The sequence below is a fragment of the Agelaius phoeniceus genome, chromosome 6, assembly GCF_051311805.1.
Source record: "Agelaius phoeniceus isolate bAgePho1 chromosome 6, bAgePho1.hap1, whole genome shotgun sequence".
Classification (NCBI taxonomy): Eukaryota; Metazoa; Chordata; class Aves; order Passeriformes; family Icteridae; genus Agelaius; species Agelaius phoeniceus.
The window spans coordinates 31,132,621-31,145,001 of record NC_135270.1 but is presented as its reverse complement, the minus strand read 5'-3'; the positions used below and the strand labels follow the sequence as shown (position 1 = coordinate 31,145,001).

Below are 12,381 nucleotides of genomic sequence, written 5' to 3'. Positions count from 1 at the left end.
CATGATTCTGCTGGGAGCATGATGAAGTACTTCTGGAGGGGGGGAGCTCTGTCTTTAGTATGGGTAGCTCTAGCATAGTGCTGTATGTACTGCCAAGTGCCTTCTGGGGATGGGGAGTCTGTTTTGTTTTTATTCCTTTCATCCAGAATGCATGCACAGATCATGATCTAAATCATTTGGATCCACCAGCCTAATCTGGACTGAGAAATCCAGGCTACGGCTGTGTCTATGCAGAGCTCTAGGTAGTCATTCCTCTCTGCTTGCGACAGTGTTCCTGATGGTAGCAGTGGATTTGGCCGTTTCCTCTCCTGCTAACTGACCTAGCAAAGCCAGACTTGCTTAACCCATGGGACACTTTGAGTCACGTGTTTTCTTTGTATTTTGTGTCAGCAGAGGCTTAGGGTAAGGATGCTTCTAGTAAGTTCTAGAAGAAGAGTTATTTACTTTTGTAATTTCTGTTGTTTTTAAGCTGTGTATAGTTTCCCCTAATGGTACAGTAGATACCATGTGATTTGATTTATTTTGATCCAGCAGTTCTTTCTAAGACATACCTCACAATTAAGCTTTTAATTGGAAGTGGACTTGTACAGGAGCTTCAGGATGTAGGACACATTTTATAAAAATGCTTGAATGTCTAACTACGGAGAGAAAAGCTGCTGTGAAGGTAATGTAATGATTCCTTAGCAATATTGAGCTTGGCTGCTGTTGCTTTTGGTTTTCCTTTGCTGCTTAATACTTTACCATGGAGATGAGATACTTTCCAAACCATCAGCCTCAGCCACTTGAGCTGTTAGAGGTTAGCATGGTATTAGGAGTGCCCTGGGTAGCTAAGCCATTTCCTGTGCAGTGGAATACTAAGGTGCATATAGAAAGAAGGCAATTCATTATGTCATATTATGTTGCCTTATAAATTGTGGATGTGCAAAAGGTCAACTTCTAGAATCCATGTCCTTCTCTTAGATAGTTACTCCAAGTTGGGGTATGCTGCCTTGTGTGTGGGGCAGTGGGAGTAGGTTTTTTGTTCTATTTTTTCTTTCCCCAGTTCATATCAGACATAGAAAGTGGGAAAATGTCCCATTCTGATGCCAGAAATATAGTTTCCTTGGTTTGAGAAACAAGGACTGGACAATGTCATGACAATGATGAACATTTGCTATGCTTAAGGACCATGGCTTAGCAACGTTTGGAGTACTAAAAAGCTGTAAGTGCAAACACCAGCACTTCCACTGCATCTTTCATTTGAGAATCTCTCAGTTCTTAATGAATTTTCAGTGTGTCTCTGTGAGGCTGGTATTATTAGTGTCATTTTGCAGACAAGTAGATAAAGTAAAATGCTTGTATAAGCACATTCAGCAAGCCAGGAAAAGCAGGAATAAAATTCAGGAATACTAATGTTTCAACCTGCTTTTGAGCTACTATCTTGTACTTTTTTTCCAGAAAAGAAAGACATGAATTTTTGTAGCTTTCCTGCCCCCATCCCCCTCTTTTTTTTCCCATTGGGTTAGGCTGCATAAAAGTGAGACATTATTATGCAACATATCGAAGTGTGCATGTGATACTTGAAAAAATGGTAATCAGATAAGTTGCCAGGCAACAGTACCCTGCCTTCAATTACCAAAACGCCAGTGAGTGTGCTTTCATGATATAACATGGGTGCTGTACTTCTTCATAAAGAAAGTGTAGGTGGAGTTTTGTAAGAGTTGCTCCTTTTTAACTCCTCTGCTGCTTAATCTGCCACATGGTGAGGTCAGATTTGACCCCAGTTTTAGAGAAAAGCATTCACCAAACTTGAAATCAACAAAATCAACAAGGAAATTAGATGAGCTCTCAAAGATAATGAATGATATGTGAGCATATATGAGTAAATAACCATTCCCTGCAGTGGGTCTGTGAGTGTTTGATGGTTCAACAGCTTACAACAAGTAGGTCAGAGCTCATCCTTGGGGACCGTGAAAATTCAGAAAATGGGTGAGAGATTTTTGTTAAAAGGTAGATGACAGAAATGCATTGCAAACTGTGATAAGTATCAAAACACTCATGGTGGCCCCTTGGCTCAAAAATATTGAGAGCCAGGGTAATTAATGAAAATATGAATGTAAATCCAGCTGGTTCGTTTCCATTGCCTTAGCAGAAGCAGAATGGAAGGAACATAAGAAGGGATGAGTGTACACAGAGGAAAAAGTGATATTCTAATAATGGAAGACAGCATGAGGGAATTCAGTTGTGTGTTTGTTCGAAACCTGAGTTTAATTTATTTTTCAAAGATATTGCAAGATAACAACAGCAAAAAATAAAGACTTTTGGAAGTTATTTAAATGCATTTTTGGTTTTGGCAATAAATAGCCACAGAAGCATTTGCAGAGACTGTAGTTGTGTGGGGATGCAGGCATCTGGCCAAGCCTCTTCAGCTGTTGGGTGGTGGCATGGCTTTTAGAAGAAATCTGAAACTCCAGAGGTCTAATGTGCTTCTCAGGGCTTTGACAGAAGTTTTCAGTAGAGATAGGGCACCCACCTAGATATATCTGGGAAAGGATGCTCATAACCTTGAAATCACTTGTTTTCCTTGGGTAAGTGCAAGTTGTTGCTTTACGGAGTAGGTTTTCCAATTACATTTCTGTTGTTCCAGAAGGAGCAAAAGGCATTTGCATTTCAGGAGATGAGGGATGGTGTCCTACGTGTCCCTCTGCAGTATTTCAGTCCAGTGTAGGAAGAGGTTCAGAAGTCCTCATCAAGAGACATGGTGGGACTTCAGTTAAAAGGGAAATCTGCATCATCCTCTGTGTAAGTCCTGCCAAAACAGGGGGAGTTTCTGAGAACACACAGACTCACTTTCTGTTTCCAAATTGGCACTTTCTTCTCAGGAGAATCCCAGATAAGTCACGGAGCAATGTTGTGACTTGATCTTTCTGTTGCACAACTTATCACCGGTTAGTTGCATGGGCCTTAGCTCTCTTTGTAGAGAATTGTAGAAATAACAAAGGGATGTAAATACTAAAAGAGGCAGTTGAAGGAACGCTCAACTAATCACTTTCCAGTCAGGAATTTGCTTTCTTTTTTGTTTGCTTTTCTTTGTATTCTCACTTGATGAGCAGTTCTGCTAGATTATGCTCATGTATAGTCTCCAACCTGCTGACACCAGGAATGTTTGTGTCAGAGGAACAGCCAGAGCAGGAAGTGCTGTTTTGGGAAGTCTACGATTTTAGTTTTTAACTATTTTTGTATATGCAAGTGCATGTTCACACTATTCTGTCTGGTTTTTTGTTTGATTTTCCCTTACTACAAACACTACACATTTTGAATCATTAGTATTTTGACACAGAAAGTCCATTTATATACCAAACAAAAAACAAATCACCTTTTCTGAACAGTTTAAGCTTTGTATTAATCATGTGAGCCTTAAGATCAAATCTTCAGCTCTACTGCTCTGCTCACGTGTTTTATGACATAGTCTTTACTAATGGAGGTTTTCTTCAATGAGTGTTTTTTTTCAAGTGTAGATACATTTGTAACCAAAGGTATGGTTTCTCCAGCACTCTGAGTTCAAAGTCATGCAGTATTTTGTGAAAAGGGAGCTTCTTCCTGCTAGGCTGGGTGCTGTGAGCCAAATCTGTGAGATAATGATACAGCTGAAAACTTAGCAAGCTTTAGGTAGCATGGGGTAGCATTCAGAGGGCTGATAAGTTCCTTGGTCTGGCTCCAGGTGAAGCCCCATGGGTGGCCTGAAGTGCTGGTGCCAGGGAAAGGGATGGACTGAGAAGGACTGTGTTGTTCTAAAGTTAGGTTGACTTGAAGCCTTTTGTAGTATTCATGTTTCTGCATTTAAGGAGTTGGAAGTGTGTTGCAGTTGCTTATTTTGTATGATTTTGTTCCTCAGTCTTTTACATATAAAATTATAGACAAGTGCATCTGACTATGTAAAAAGCATTCTCAGTGTTTTTGTGATTCTAGTGAAATGCCTTTTGAAATTTTGTTTGCATGTGTCTGATAAATAGTTCAGTAGAAATCTGTGGCAAATATCCAACAGTGGCAAAATTCATATAAGGAAAATGGATTCTGTGCAAATAATTTTTAGGAACATTGATGCAGCAACAATTTATACCAGAGCTAGACAACAAAAAAGTTCTTTCCCAGTCTGATATATAAATATGTAGCTGGTAAAATAGCAACTATTTCTCATTATAAGAGAGACTCCAAAGTAGATGCAAGCTTCAGGGCATAGGCAGAAGGTTCTAGATGTGTCTCAATAATACCCATATTGCATTGATTTAATTAGTGGGTTTATGCTATTCATTGCTACATTAATCTCATTGGGAAGATTTTTTGGGGGGAGGATTACTTATTTAATCTGCATTTTTAATTGGAGTGGTTTTGCAGTTCAGTGTCATCTAAATAAAAACAGCGTAGGTTTGTTTTGTTTATTAAGGAAAACATGTCTCTCGAATTCCTCTTGGATTTTGGTGCACAGAAATGCTGAGCTTCATTAGGATAACATGAAGAACTCATCTGTTATACAGTCTGACACATAAATGTCCTTGCTTTAACTTCTTCATATGCAATTAATCCAGAAAAATGCTATGTATAGACAAACCCTTGGATTGTAAGATCTGTGAGGCTGATATAAATAAGGTGTTGGATACTTGTGTGTTGAAGCTGTCACCTCGAGGCATGACTTCTGTGAAAATCAGGAATGTGGCATCCCAAATGTCAGCATTTGAAGAGGAGAGCCCCAGCTCATGGGTTCGACTGGCTTGGACCATGCAGCTGTGCTGCTTGAGCCCAACATGGAGGTGAAAGGCAGTTAGATCACTGGAGCAGAGAGGCCAGTGCCCCTCTGGCAACAGGTTAGGAACAGGTTAGGGTGCTGGGTGGGTGGCACTGGGAAGGGCCTGTTTACATGAAGTCCACACTCTGTCCTGAATGGGGAAGGGTGAAGAAAAGTGTGATGATTGGAGAAGTGAGGATGAGAGGAGATCTGGGAAGATAAGGAGGCAATATTAGGAGAGATAGGATGGGGGTGGAAAGGTGTCAGCAGTGAAGCTTGCTTAAAAAATTGAGACATTGATGGGGAAAATAGAAGTAAAGCAATTTCTGGCAGGCCCTCCAAGGGTTAACTGAGACCTTGGCTGAAACGGTAGCAGTGAACCTTTGGTCACTGACTCTAATGCAGTTGCTCTGTGTGTTTGCTGTGGCTGAGATCCAGAAGGACAGTGGAGAGCAGAAAGGCTCAGCCTCACCCAAGGAGAGGCAGCTGTCAGGTGCTGCCGTGGGCAAGGGGCAGGTACAGGTGCTGTGTGGGGGCTCTGAAGAAGTCAGGTCTTCCAGGGCCCAATGTACTGGAGCTAAGCTACCCATACACATGGCTCATTCTGTGTTTAAAACCTCTCTTGCGCTGTGCTGCATTAAGATTAAAATGTACTTCTTTGGTTTAGGAAGGCTGTCTGGTTGCTGTGTTAACTGTTGGTCACACACACCTGGGCTGAAAACGACTGGCGTCTGAAACCCCTTGGACTTGCTGGAGGCAGCCTAGTCTACCTGCGGATGTTGTGAATTAGGAGCTAGCCAAAGAGTGGGAGAGCTCCAGGATCCCTCCCCGGAAAAGGTAAGGTCTGGAGGCTAAAAGTGGTGGGACTGCACTTGTAGACCAGAAAAACAGAGCAGTTGTCTGAGTACAGAGCTGACTGCATTGTAGATGGGACCTTTGAAATTTAAATATGTAGAGTGCAAAGTTATTTCCATTGGTTTAAACCCCAAGTTGTTTTCTGGAGGTGTAAGATTGCCATTTGCACACATCACCTTTGATTTCTGTCTGCTGTGAGTCACATCATTCTGATTGCTTGTAATTTATACAGCCAAACTTTTCAGTATTATTGTCTCTTTAAAACCTCACACTCTGATAGCCTTAGGCAGTTAAAACAATCAGGACAGTGGAACAGTTTCTCTGAGCTAAACCAGAGCAGTAGGTAAAGAACAGAGGGTTGCTCTCTCCTGTGAAAGCACAGGTGTGAGTTGGATGATGAGGAGTCTATTCCTGGCCCTAACAAGCACTGCAGTCTCTGCACCTGATTCACCAGTGTGTTACTCTACTAATCTTCTTAGCCTCATCTTGCCACTCTCCTGTATGCTGTGGCAATCAGTTACACTTCGACGTAGTACATGTAAAATGCTATCAATTTGGAAGGATGATTTATATCCCAGAGCAAAACTTAATATTGATTCTGGTTAGTGGGGTGGACATTGTGGGACCAGAACAATTTCCAGACCCTGCAGCATTTTTGACAGGCTCTTTGTGTCAGCAGTATGTGGCATAGTTCAGGCTACAATATTGTTTTGCGTCTTGTGGATCAGCTTTCCTGGGTAGGTTGTTCACAGTACTTTATTTCTAGCTGGGAACTCACTTTGAATATCTGCATGCTGCATGTATAAACTTCAGATACATGTAGCGTGGTCATCCCTCAGTCTGTCCTGTCTCAGGTGTCTCATTACCCTCTCCTAGTTGTAGTGCCCAGGAGATCCTGTGTTGGGCTTTTCTGTTGTCCCACTCTTCTGGGTATTCTTGCTGATAGACCCCTGATCCTCTCTGAGACTGGGAAACAGACCCAGTCAGCTGCTGAAGGAAAGCAGAAGACTTAATTGTGGCAGTGCTAACAGTGTGGATAAGCAGGGTCAGCTCCTGCCTAGAGCTCCAGCTGTGATTGTGCTACCCATTGTGTAGCTGACTACAGGGCTTCGGTTGGTCACCAAGTGTCATCTTTTGAGTGGCAAAGTCCAGACCAGTGCTACAATGTTATAACAAAGCAAGTGTCAGCAGCTTCCTGAGAAGGCAGCTGGTGATGGAATGAGCTTTGTATGAGTCCAGCTGTTATGTCAGTGATGCAGCCATGAGTATTTCTGAAGAAAGCTGTGTCGGGCAAGTGCTCTGGTGTGTGGTACTATTGCTGTGAGTAGAGCAAATGCTACTTCTTGCTGGCCTCAAGAACCATCAAATGTAGTGCAGAAGTCTCCTATTACTGTTAAAACAAAAACCAAGCACCATATGGGCACAAGAAAACATAGATCCGTTGGCAGCAGAACAAGACTATGAATTATTCATTCCTCCAATGCCTCCTGTAGGTTCCATCTACTCAGGCTGTTCAGGATGCTGTCTGTTGGAGATGCAGACAGATCTGCTTTCAAAGCCATGGGGACAAGACCCTGCGTACTGTCATCACCACTCTTGAGCTTGTCCTTCATTAAGCTGGTGTGGGCATTGTTGTCACATCCTTGAGGGCACAAAAGTAACCTCTTATCATTCCATGGGCTGTTGGTAGGAGCACATCTGGTAATGCCAGCTTGGAATTGTCTCTGAGGTGAGGGCAATGAGTTAGGAGCAAGATGGAAGCCTTGGCTGCTCTGTCCCCTTTTGCAAAAGGGAGGTGAGAGAGCCACATCTTTTGTGTAGCATTGCTTTGGTTTTTGTAAGAAAATTTAGACTATGTCCGTTTGTTCCTAGCTCCGTCTTGCTGAGAAGCCTAAGTATTCTCTGTTAAAAGTTCCTTGAGCACAGGCAGGATTTCTCTGCTCATGCAGAGTGCTCTAGTGAAGATGAGTGTATTTAAATGGCTGTTTGGGAACATCTGTAACACATAGTTTTTCTCAACTAATTTACTAGTAGGCATTTGTCTATGTAATGGTTGTCAGCTGGCAGTTGAATTTGAGAGGCATTCAAAGATTTACAGAGCTGCAGAGGCTCAATTCTCCTCTATCTCTTCCATGAACTGCTGTGGGCTCAGGTAAGAAGTGCCCACTGTGAGAGAAGGTGTTGCTGAAGGTTTGTTCAGAGGCTGTTCTTCAGCACAGAATGCACATACTTAGATGAAGAGGGTTTTTAACTATTTTTTTTGCTTTTCCTTCCCACTGGTTGGCATGAAGATTCTTTCAAGCCATTTTGCATGCCCAGGCTGCACTGTCCATGCCATATTACAGATTCTTTAGCATTTTCCCCCATTTTCCTTCTGCATCTCTCAGAGTTGCTCTTAGCTATTAGGCTTTTGATGAGATGTATTCTGATTTTTAGTGTGGGAAAAGCTACCTGTAACTAGCAACAGCTGTAGAAATTATGATCTTCTTAAAACAGAAGTTCAACCTTTGCATTTACAGCTATCTTGTAATGTGCCCTACTGCATTTTGAGAGCACTTCAAATGTTCCTAAAGAGTTTCTTGGAAAGGAAGGAAATGTTACTTCTGTCAAAACAAGACACCGTAGCTTGTGTTCAGAGCAGTTTTCAGCTTCTCGTTATGTCAGCCAGCTGGATATGCCCTAGAGTGAGTCACCTTTGGAGTTGTTCTAGTCCAGATGCTGAGGGAAACTCGGGAGGCTAAGATAAAATCCCAGACCGCATTTGAAGAGTCCTCACTAAAAAAAGTGGTGGAAGCATGCTGAGGGGAATGACTGCCCTGCTGGGTTGAGAGACTGAGTTGGTTTCACAAAGAGAGCTGTCAAGGAAGAAAGGGTTGCTTCTGTAGAAGGTAAAATGTGTTTGCCGTCCTATGGTCTTGACCAAAGTAAAAAGGCGACAAACTGGAAGCATACCTTTTCTTTGTTTGTTTTCATCAGTGAAAGAAGTAGACAAACAGAGCTTGCAATGGATTTGTGGTTTCCATAGTGATGTAGCTATGGAAGCTTTTGTGCAGCTGAGCTTTGCCCTCACTGCAATCACACTTGAAAGCTATGAGTGTTCAGCTTTCCTGCCAGGGAAATGTAAGTATGTATCCAACATGGAACTGGCTGAAAATGCAGCTGCATTTTCATGAATTTTTCATTTCTGTGTTACCTGAATATGTGGATGTTTAGAAGCTCAGCTCATTTCTCCTTTATCTGTTGTTCTGCATTCAACTATATTGATACCACAGTTCTTGCTGCGCCAGGCAGGGGTATACTGACCTCTGTCCTTTGCTTTCTGTCATCGGTATATACGCACACATCCCACCACACTGGTGCCTGTGACTCCCCAGCCACACTGATATCAAACATGCACTGGTCAGGAAATGTGTGTGTAACTCTTTTGGGGCATGATAACTGGTCAAACACCACCCTGTGAAACCTGACAGGTGAACATTATAGACATCAATTCACTTGTCCCTGTATATGACATTACATCATGCTTTATTTTAATGGGCATTTTGGGAGTGTTTTAATAGTCAAAATACATGATCCTTGGGGAATTTTTGCCTGTGGAGAGAGCTGTTTCTGACTGTGAATGGATGATTAATTCTGGCTTTCAAAACACGTTGGAGGTGGAATTTTTCAGCATCTCAGTGATGAGATTACCAGTAGATCCTAGAGGCAGGGGAAGGAAAATGCTCGATGTGAATGTTGCATGCACACATCAGGCAGTTATACACATACTAGTGTTGCACACACACTTGCATTGTCCAGTCTTCGTGGTTCACAGGCATTTGCGTCTCATCTTTTTCTTTTTTACTTGTACTGCTGCTGAATGCTTTCTTGCTGTCTCCCTGAACAAATCTTCCTTACCTTCAGCATTTGTTTTGCTTGTCTAAGGGATGTAATGGGTCGTCTGTTCCCTTTATAGAAAGGAATGTTAATTATTTTCAGAAGGCTAATTAGGTTTCTAATGAGAAACTCTACTGCAGAAATGTTTCCTTTAATTACTCACTCTGAAGTCCTGTACAAAGAAGCTTATTGAATATGCTGTTAAATACAAATGCTTGTATCTGACTTAAAGATGCACCTTCAGGGTCCCTGAAAGAAATATTTTGGTAAACTTGGGAATCCATGTGACACAGATGACTGAGCAAATGAGACTGGTGCTAAGAGAAGCCTAGTTGTGCAGCTTTTTTGACTGCACCTTAATTTGGTACTTCTGCAAGTGACTGGATGCAGTTGCTCTTTGTATTTCAGTTTTTCTGATGACTTTTGTCAGTATAGGTAACTATTTGTGCTACCTGACAGCCCAATCTATAATTAGATGCAGCCTTCACACCAAACAGTTTAGCCTAATCAGCCAGATGGCAGTCAGAAGCACTGAGAGGTGGAGTGACATGTCCAAGGTCACATTGCAGATCATGGCAAACCTAGTAATAAAGCAGAGGTTTCATCAGTCCTGTGTTAGTTCACTGCACTATTTGCCCCTTGTGCCTCTCTTAGGGCCAGCATAGTTCATTACAAGACTTGCATCAGTTTGCATATTTCTTCATGAGGCAGCACAGCTGCTCAACGACCCCATTTATGTAGCCACCTTGGCACTGTCTTAGGAAAGTGCTTTTGCTTCTCCATCTGAGTCCTGTCTTCTACTTGCTTCACTTCCTTGTTGTAGTGATACCAAAATCCGACAGAAAGTAAACTTTCTAACACAATTTGAAATATTAGAAAGCAGGCATTCTTTACTACAGTGCTGGACACTTTAGGAGGATATCTCCTCTAATTGAATGTGTGTCATGAAACTTTACCGCAGGATATTTATTCTGTCATGATTATACATTCATTACAATTACTTCCTAACTAATACATAAACATCACTTACTTACCCTAGAACTAATTTGCATTCCTCTGCCTCCAACTGGAAGACCTTTTATGATCCTGGAGGGTCATCTAAAGGGATCTCTGGTTGTAGTTACTGAATGCCCCAATATGACCATTCCTTGAACTTTTCTTTCAGCATGCATGTTCCTTCTTGTTACATAACTTGCCAAAACCCCATGTATATTCCTAATTTTTATTTATCCACTGGTTCCAGCTACATTTATCATCCTGTGTGCATACTTTTACATTCTTTCATCTTTTCTTGCTAGTTAGTCTTTAAGTTCCATCTAGCAACTTTGGGGGAACTGAAAATTTTTATTCTTTGTATTATCTATCGGTCTCAATGCCTTTTAGAATTGCTTTGTGAGAGCTACTGTAGTCTAGTGGATATTTTAGTTTTAGTACTCCCAGGATGAAAGTTGGAGCAGATCTCTAAGATTCCCTGCTTTTTGACTGCTGAGCCTTTATGCAGCTCTGTAGAAGAGCTTCACTTTTTGTCAGCATCTTCTGATGTCCGGTCTGCTCTTAGCCAGATTTCTGGAACTTTTTATGTGCTGTGGCTGTACTAGGGAAAATGTGAGAGAAGGCTGCTAAATGGGGGCTGCTTCCATGCGTAAGAAAATGCTCCTTATTCCTTTATATACTGGTCATTGTAAACTCAGCAAGAGAAGGAAGGAAGATCTGTCAATGTTGTGAGTACAGTGCAAAACTTTGCATCTTGTACTGTGCTGCAGAGTATCTAAATGCAGGTGATTCAGAAGAATGACTTAGATATAGGAAATACCCAAGAAACCTACTATCAGCACGGGATGTGAAAAGTCACCCTCCATTTCTTTTTAGGCACAGACATACACTGTGTGCCATGCATGCAGCACTGCCTTGGCTGAGGCACATTTATTTAAAAGTTCACTTTGCATATATAATATTTAAGTTTGCATATCTTTACAGATGTGGGAACTGTCAGAGACAGTGAAGTTAAGTGAAGCAAGTTGCTTAGCTGCAGTGTAATCTGGCTTCTAAGTTTGTACGAGCCTATGCAAAGCAAGCACGCTTGAAAATGTTAATACTTCGAACACCTTGACATTGCTATGAACTGTTGTGCAGATAGTGCTGTTTGGTCTATGTGTAATGTGATGGGTTTGTTGTTGCATGTATCAAGACTAGTTATATTATGGAATGATATTTATGTTGTTTTAGCAGGAGACAAAAACTTACATTCTTTCTCCTTCTACCAAGAGTGTATTGCTTAATATCTAGTGATTGTCGTAGAAGTCCTGATATGCTGCAGGAATGGATAAAAAAGAATGGATAGCTGACCAGTGTGTCTTCAGGACTGCCAATAGTGGATGCAAAATACAGGCACGAAAATGACAACTCCTAAGCATCTTACATAAACATGGACAAGAAAACATATGGTGCCTCTCTGCTTCTATTTGCTATGGGCCACCTGATGCTCCAGATTTTAAAGATGGTTTAAAAGGAATTTAAGATTTGGGACTTTTGAAGAGGGTTATTTTTGGTAGCCAGTGTGAGCAGTATCAAACCATTTTACTTAAAACTGAGGAATTCTTTTCTAGTCTTAATACAAGTCAGTTCCCAACACACAGATGAGAAATGGCATCTTTGTTAAACTGGCATTTTGCCCAGAGGCACGACGTGCCTATTGTTGCCCAGAATGGAAAGCAAGATAAAGAAAAAAATCTTGTTTGATAAGACCTGAAATTACCCTATATAACCTAAAGTATTTCACAGAGGTGAATAAATCAGTGTTGTATGTGCTTTAAGCACCTCTTAGTAGGTGCTGGAAAGATGTAGGAAAGATAGCATCAGCAACGATCAAACTCCACTTTTGTCTTCAG

The 12,381-nt window shown here is 41.5% G+C and overlaps 2 protein-coding genes across 6 annotated transcripts in view; both read left to right on the top strand.

Annotated features, from left to right (window-relative positions):
- Positions 1-12,381, top strand: part of TMEM229B (transmembrane protein 229B) — a 32,365-nt gene that overhangs the window by 5,146 nt on the left and 14,838 nt on the right. Inside the window, exon 1 of one of the 3 annotated variants that reach the window (XM_077180329.1) lies at positions 5,461-5,599. The exons of 1 other annotated variant lie outside the window; for it this stretch is intronic. The gene's annotated coding sequence lies outside the window, so the exon portion shown is untranslated. Of the gene's footprint in view, positions 1-5,460; positions 5,600-12,381 lie in introns of those variants that run through there. One more of the 3 variants, XM_054634870.2, reaches the window with a different exon arrangement.
- Positions 5,465-12,381, top strand: part of RAD51B (RAD51 paralog B) — a 397,362-nt gene continuing 390,445 nt past the window's right edge. For all 3 annotated transcript variants that reach the window (XM_077180324.1, XM_077180322.1, XM_077180323.1), the window contains exon 1: positions 5,465-5,599. The gene's annotated coding sequence lies outside the window, so the exon portion shown is untranslated. The remainder of the gene's footprint in view (positions 5,600-12,381) is intronic.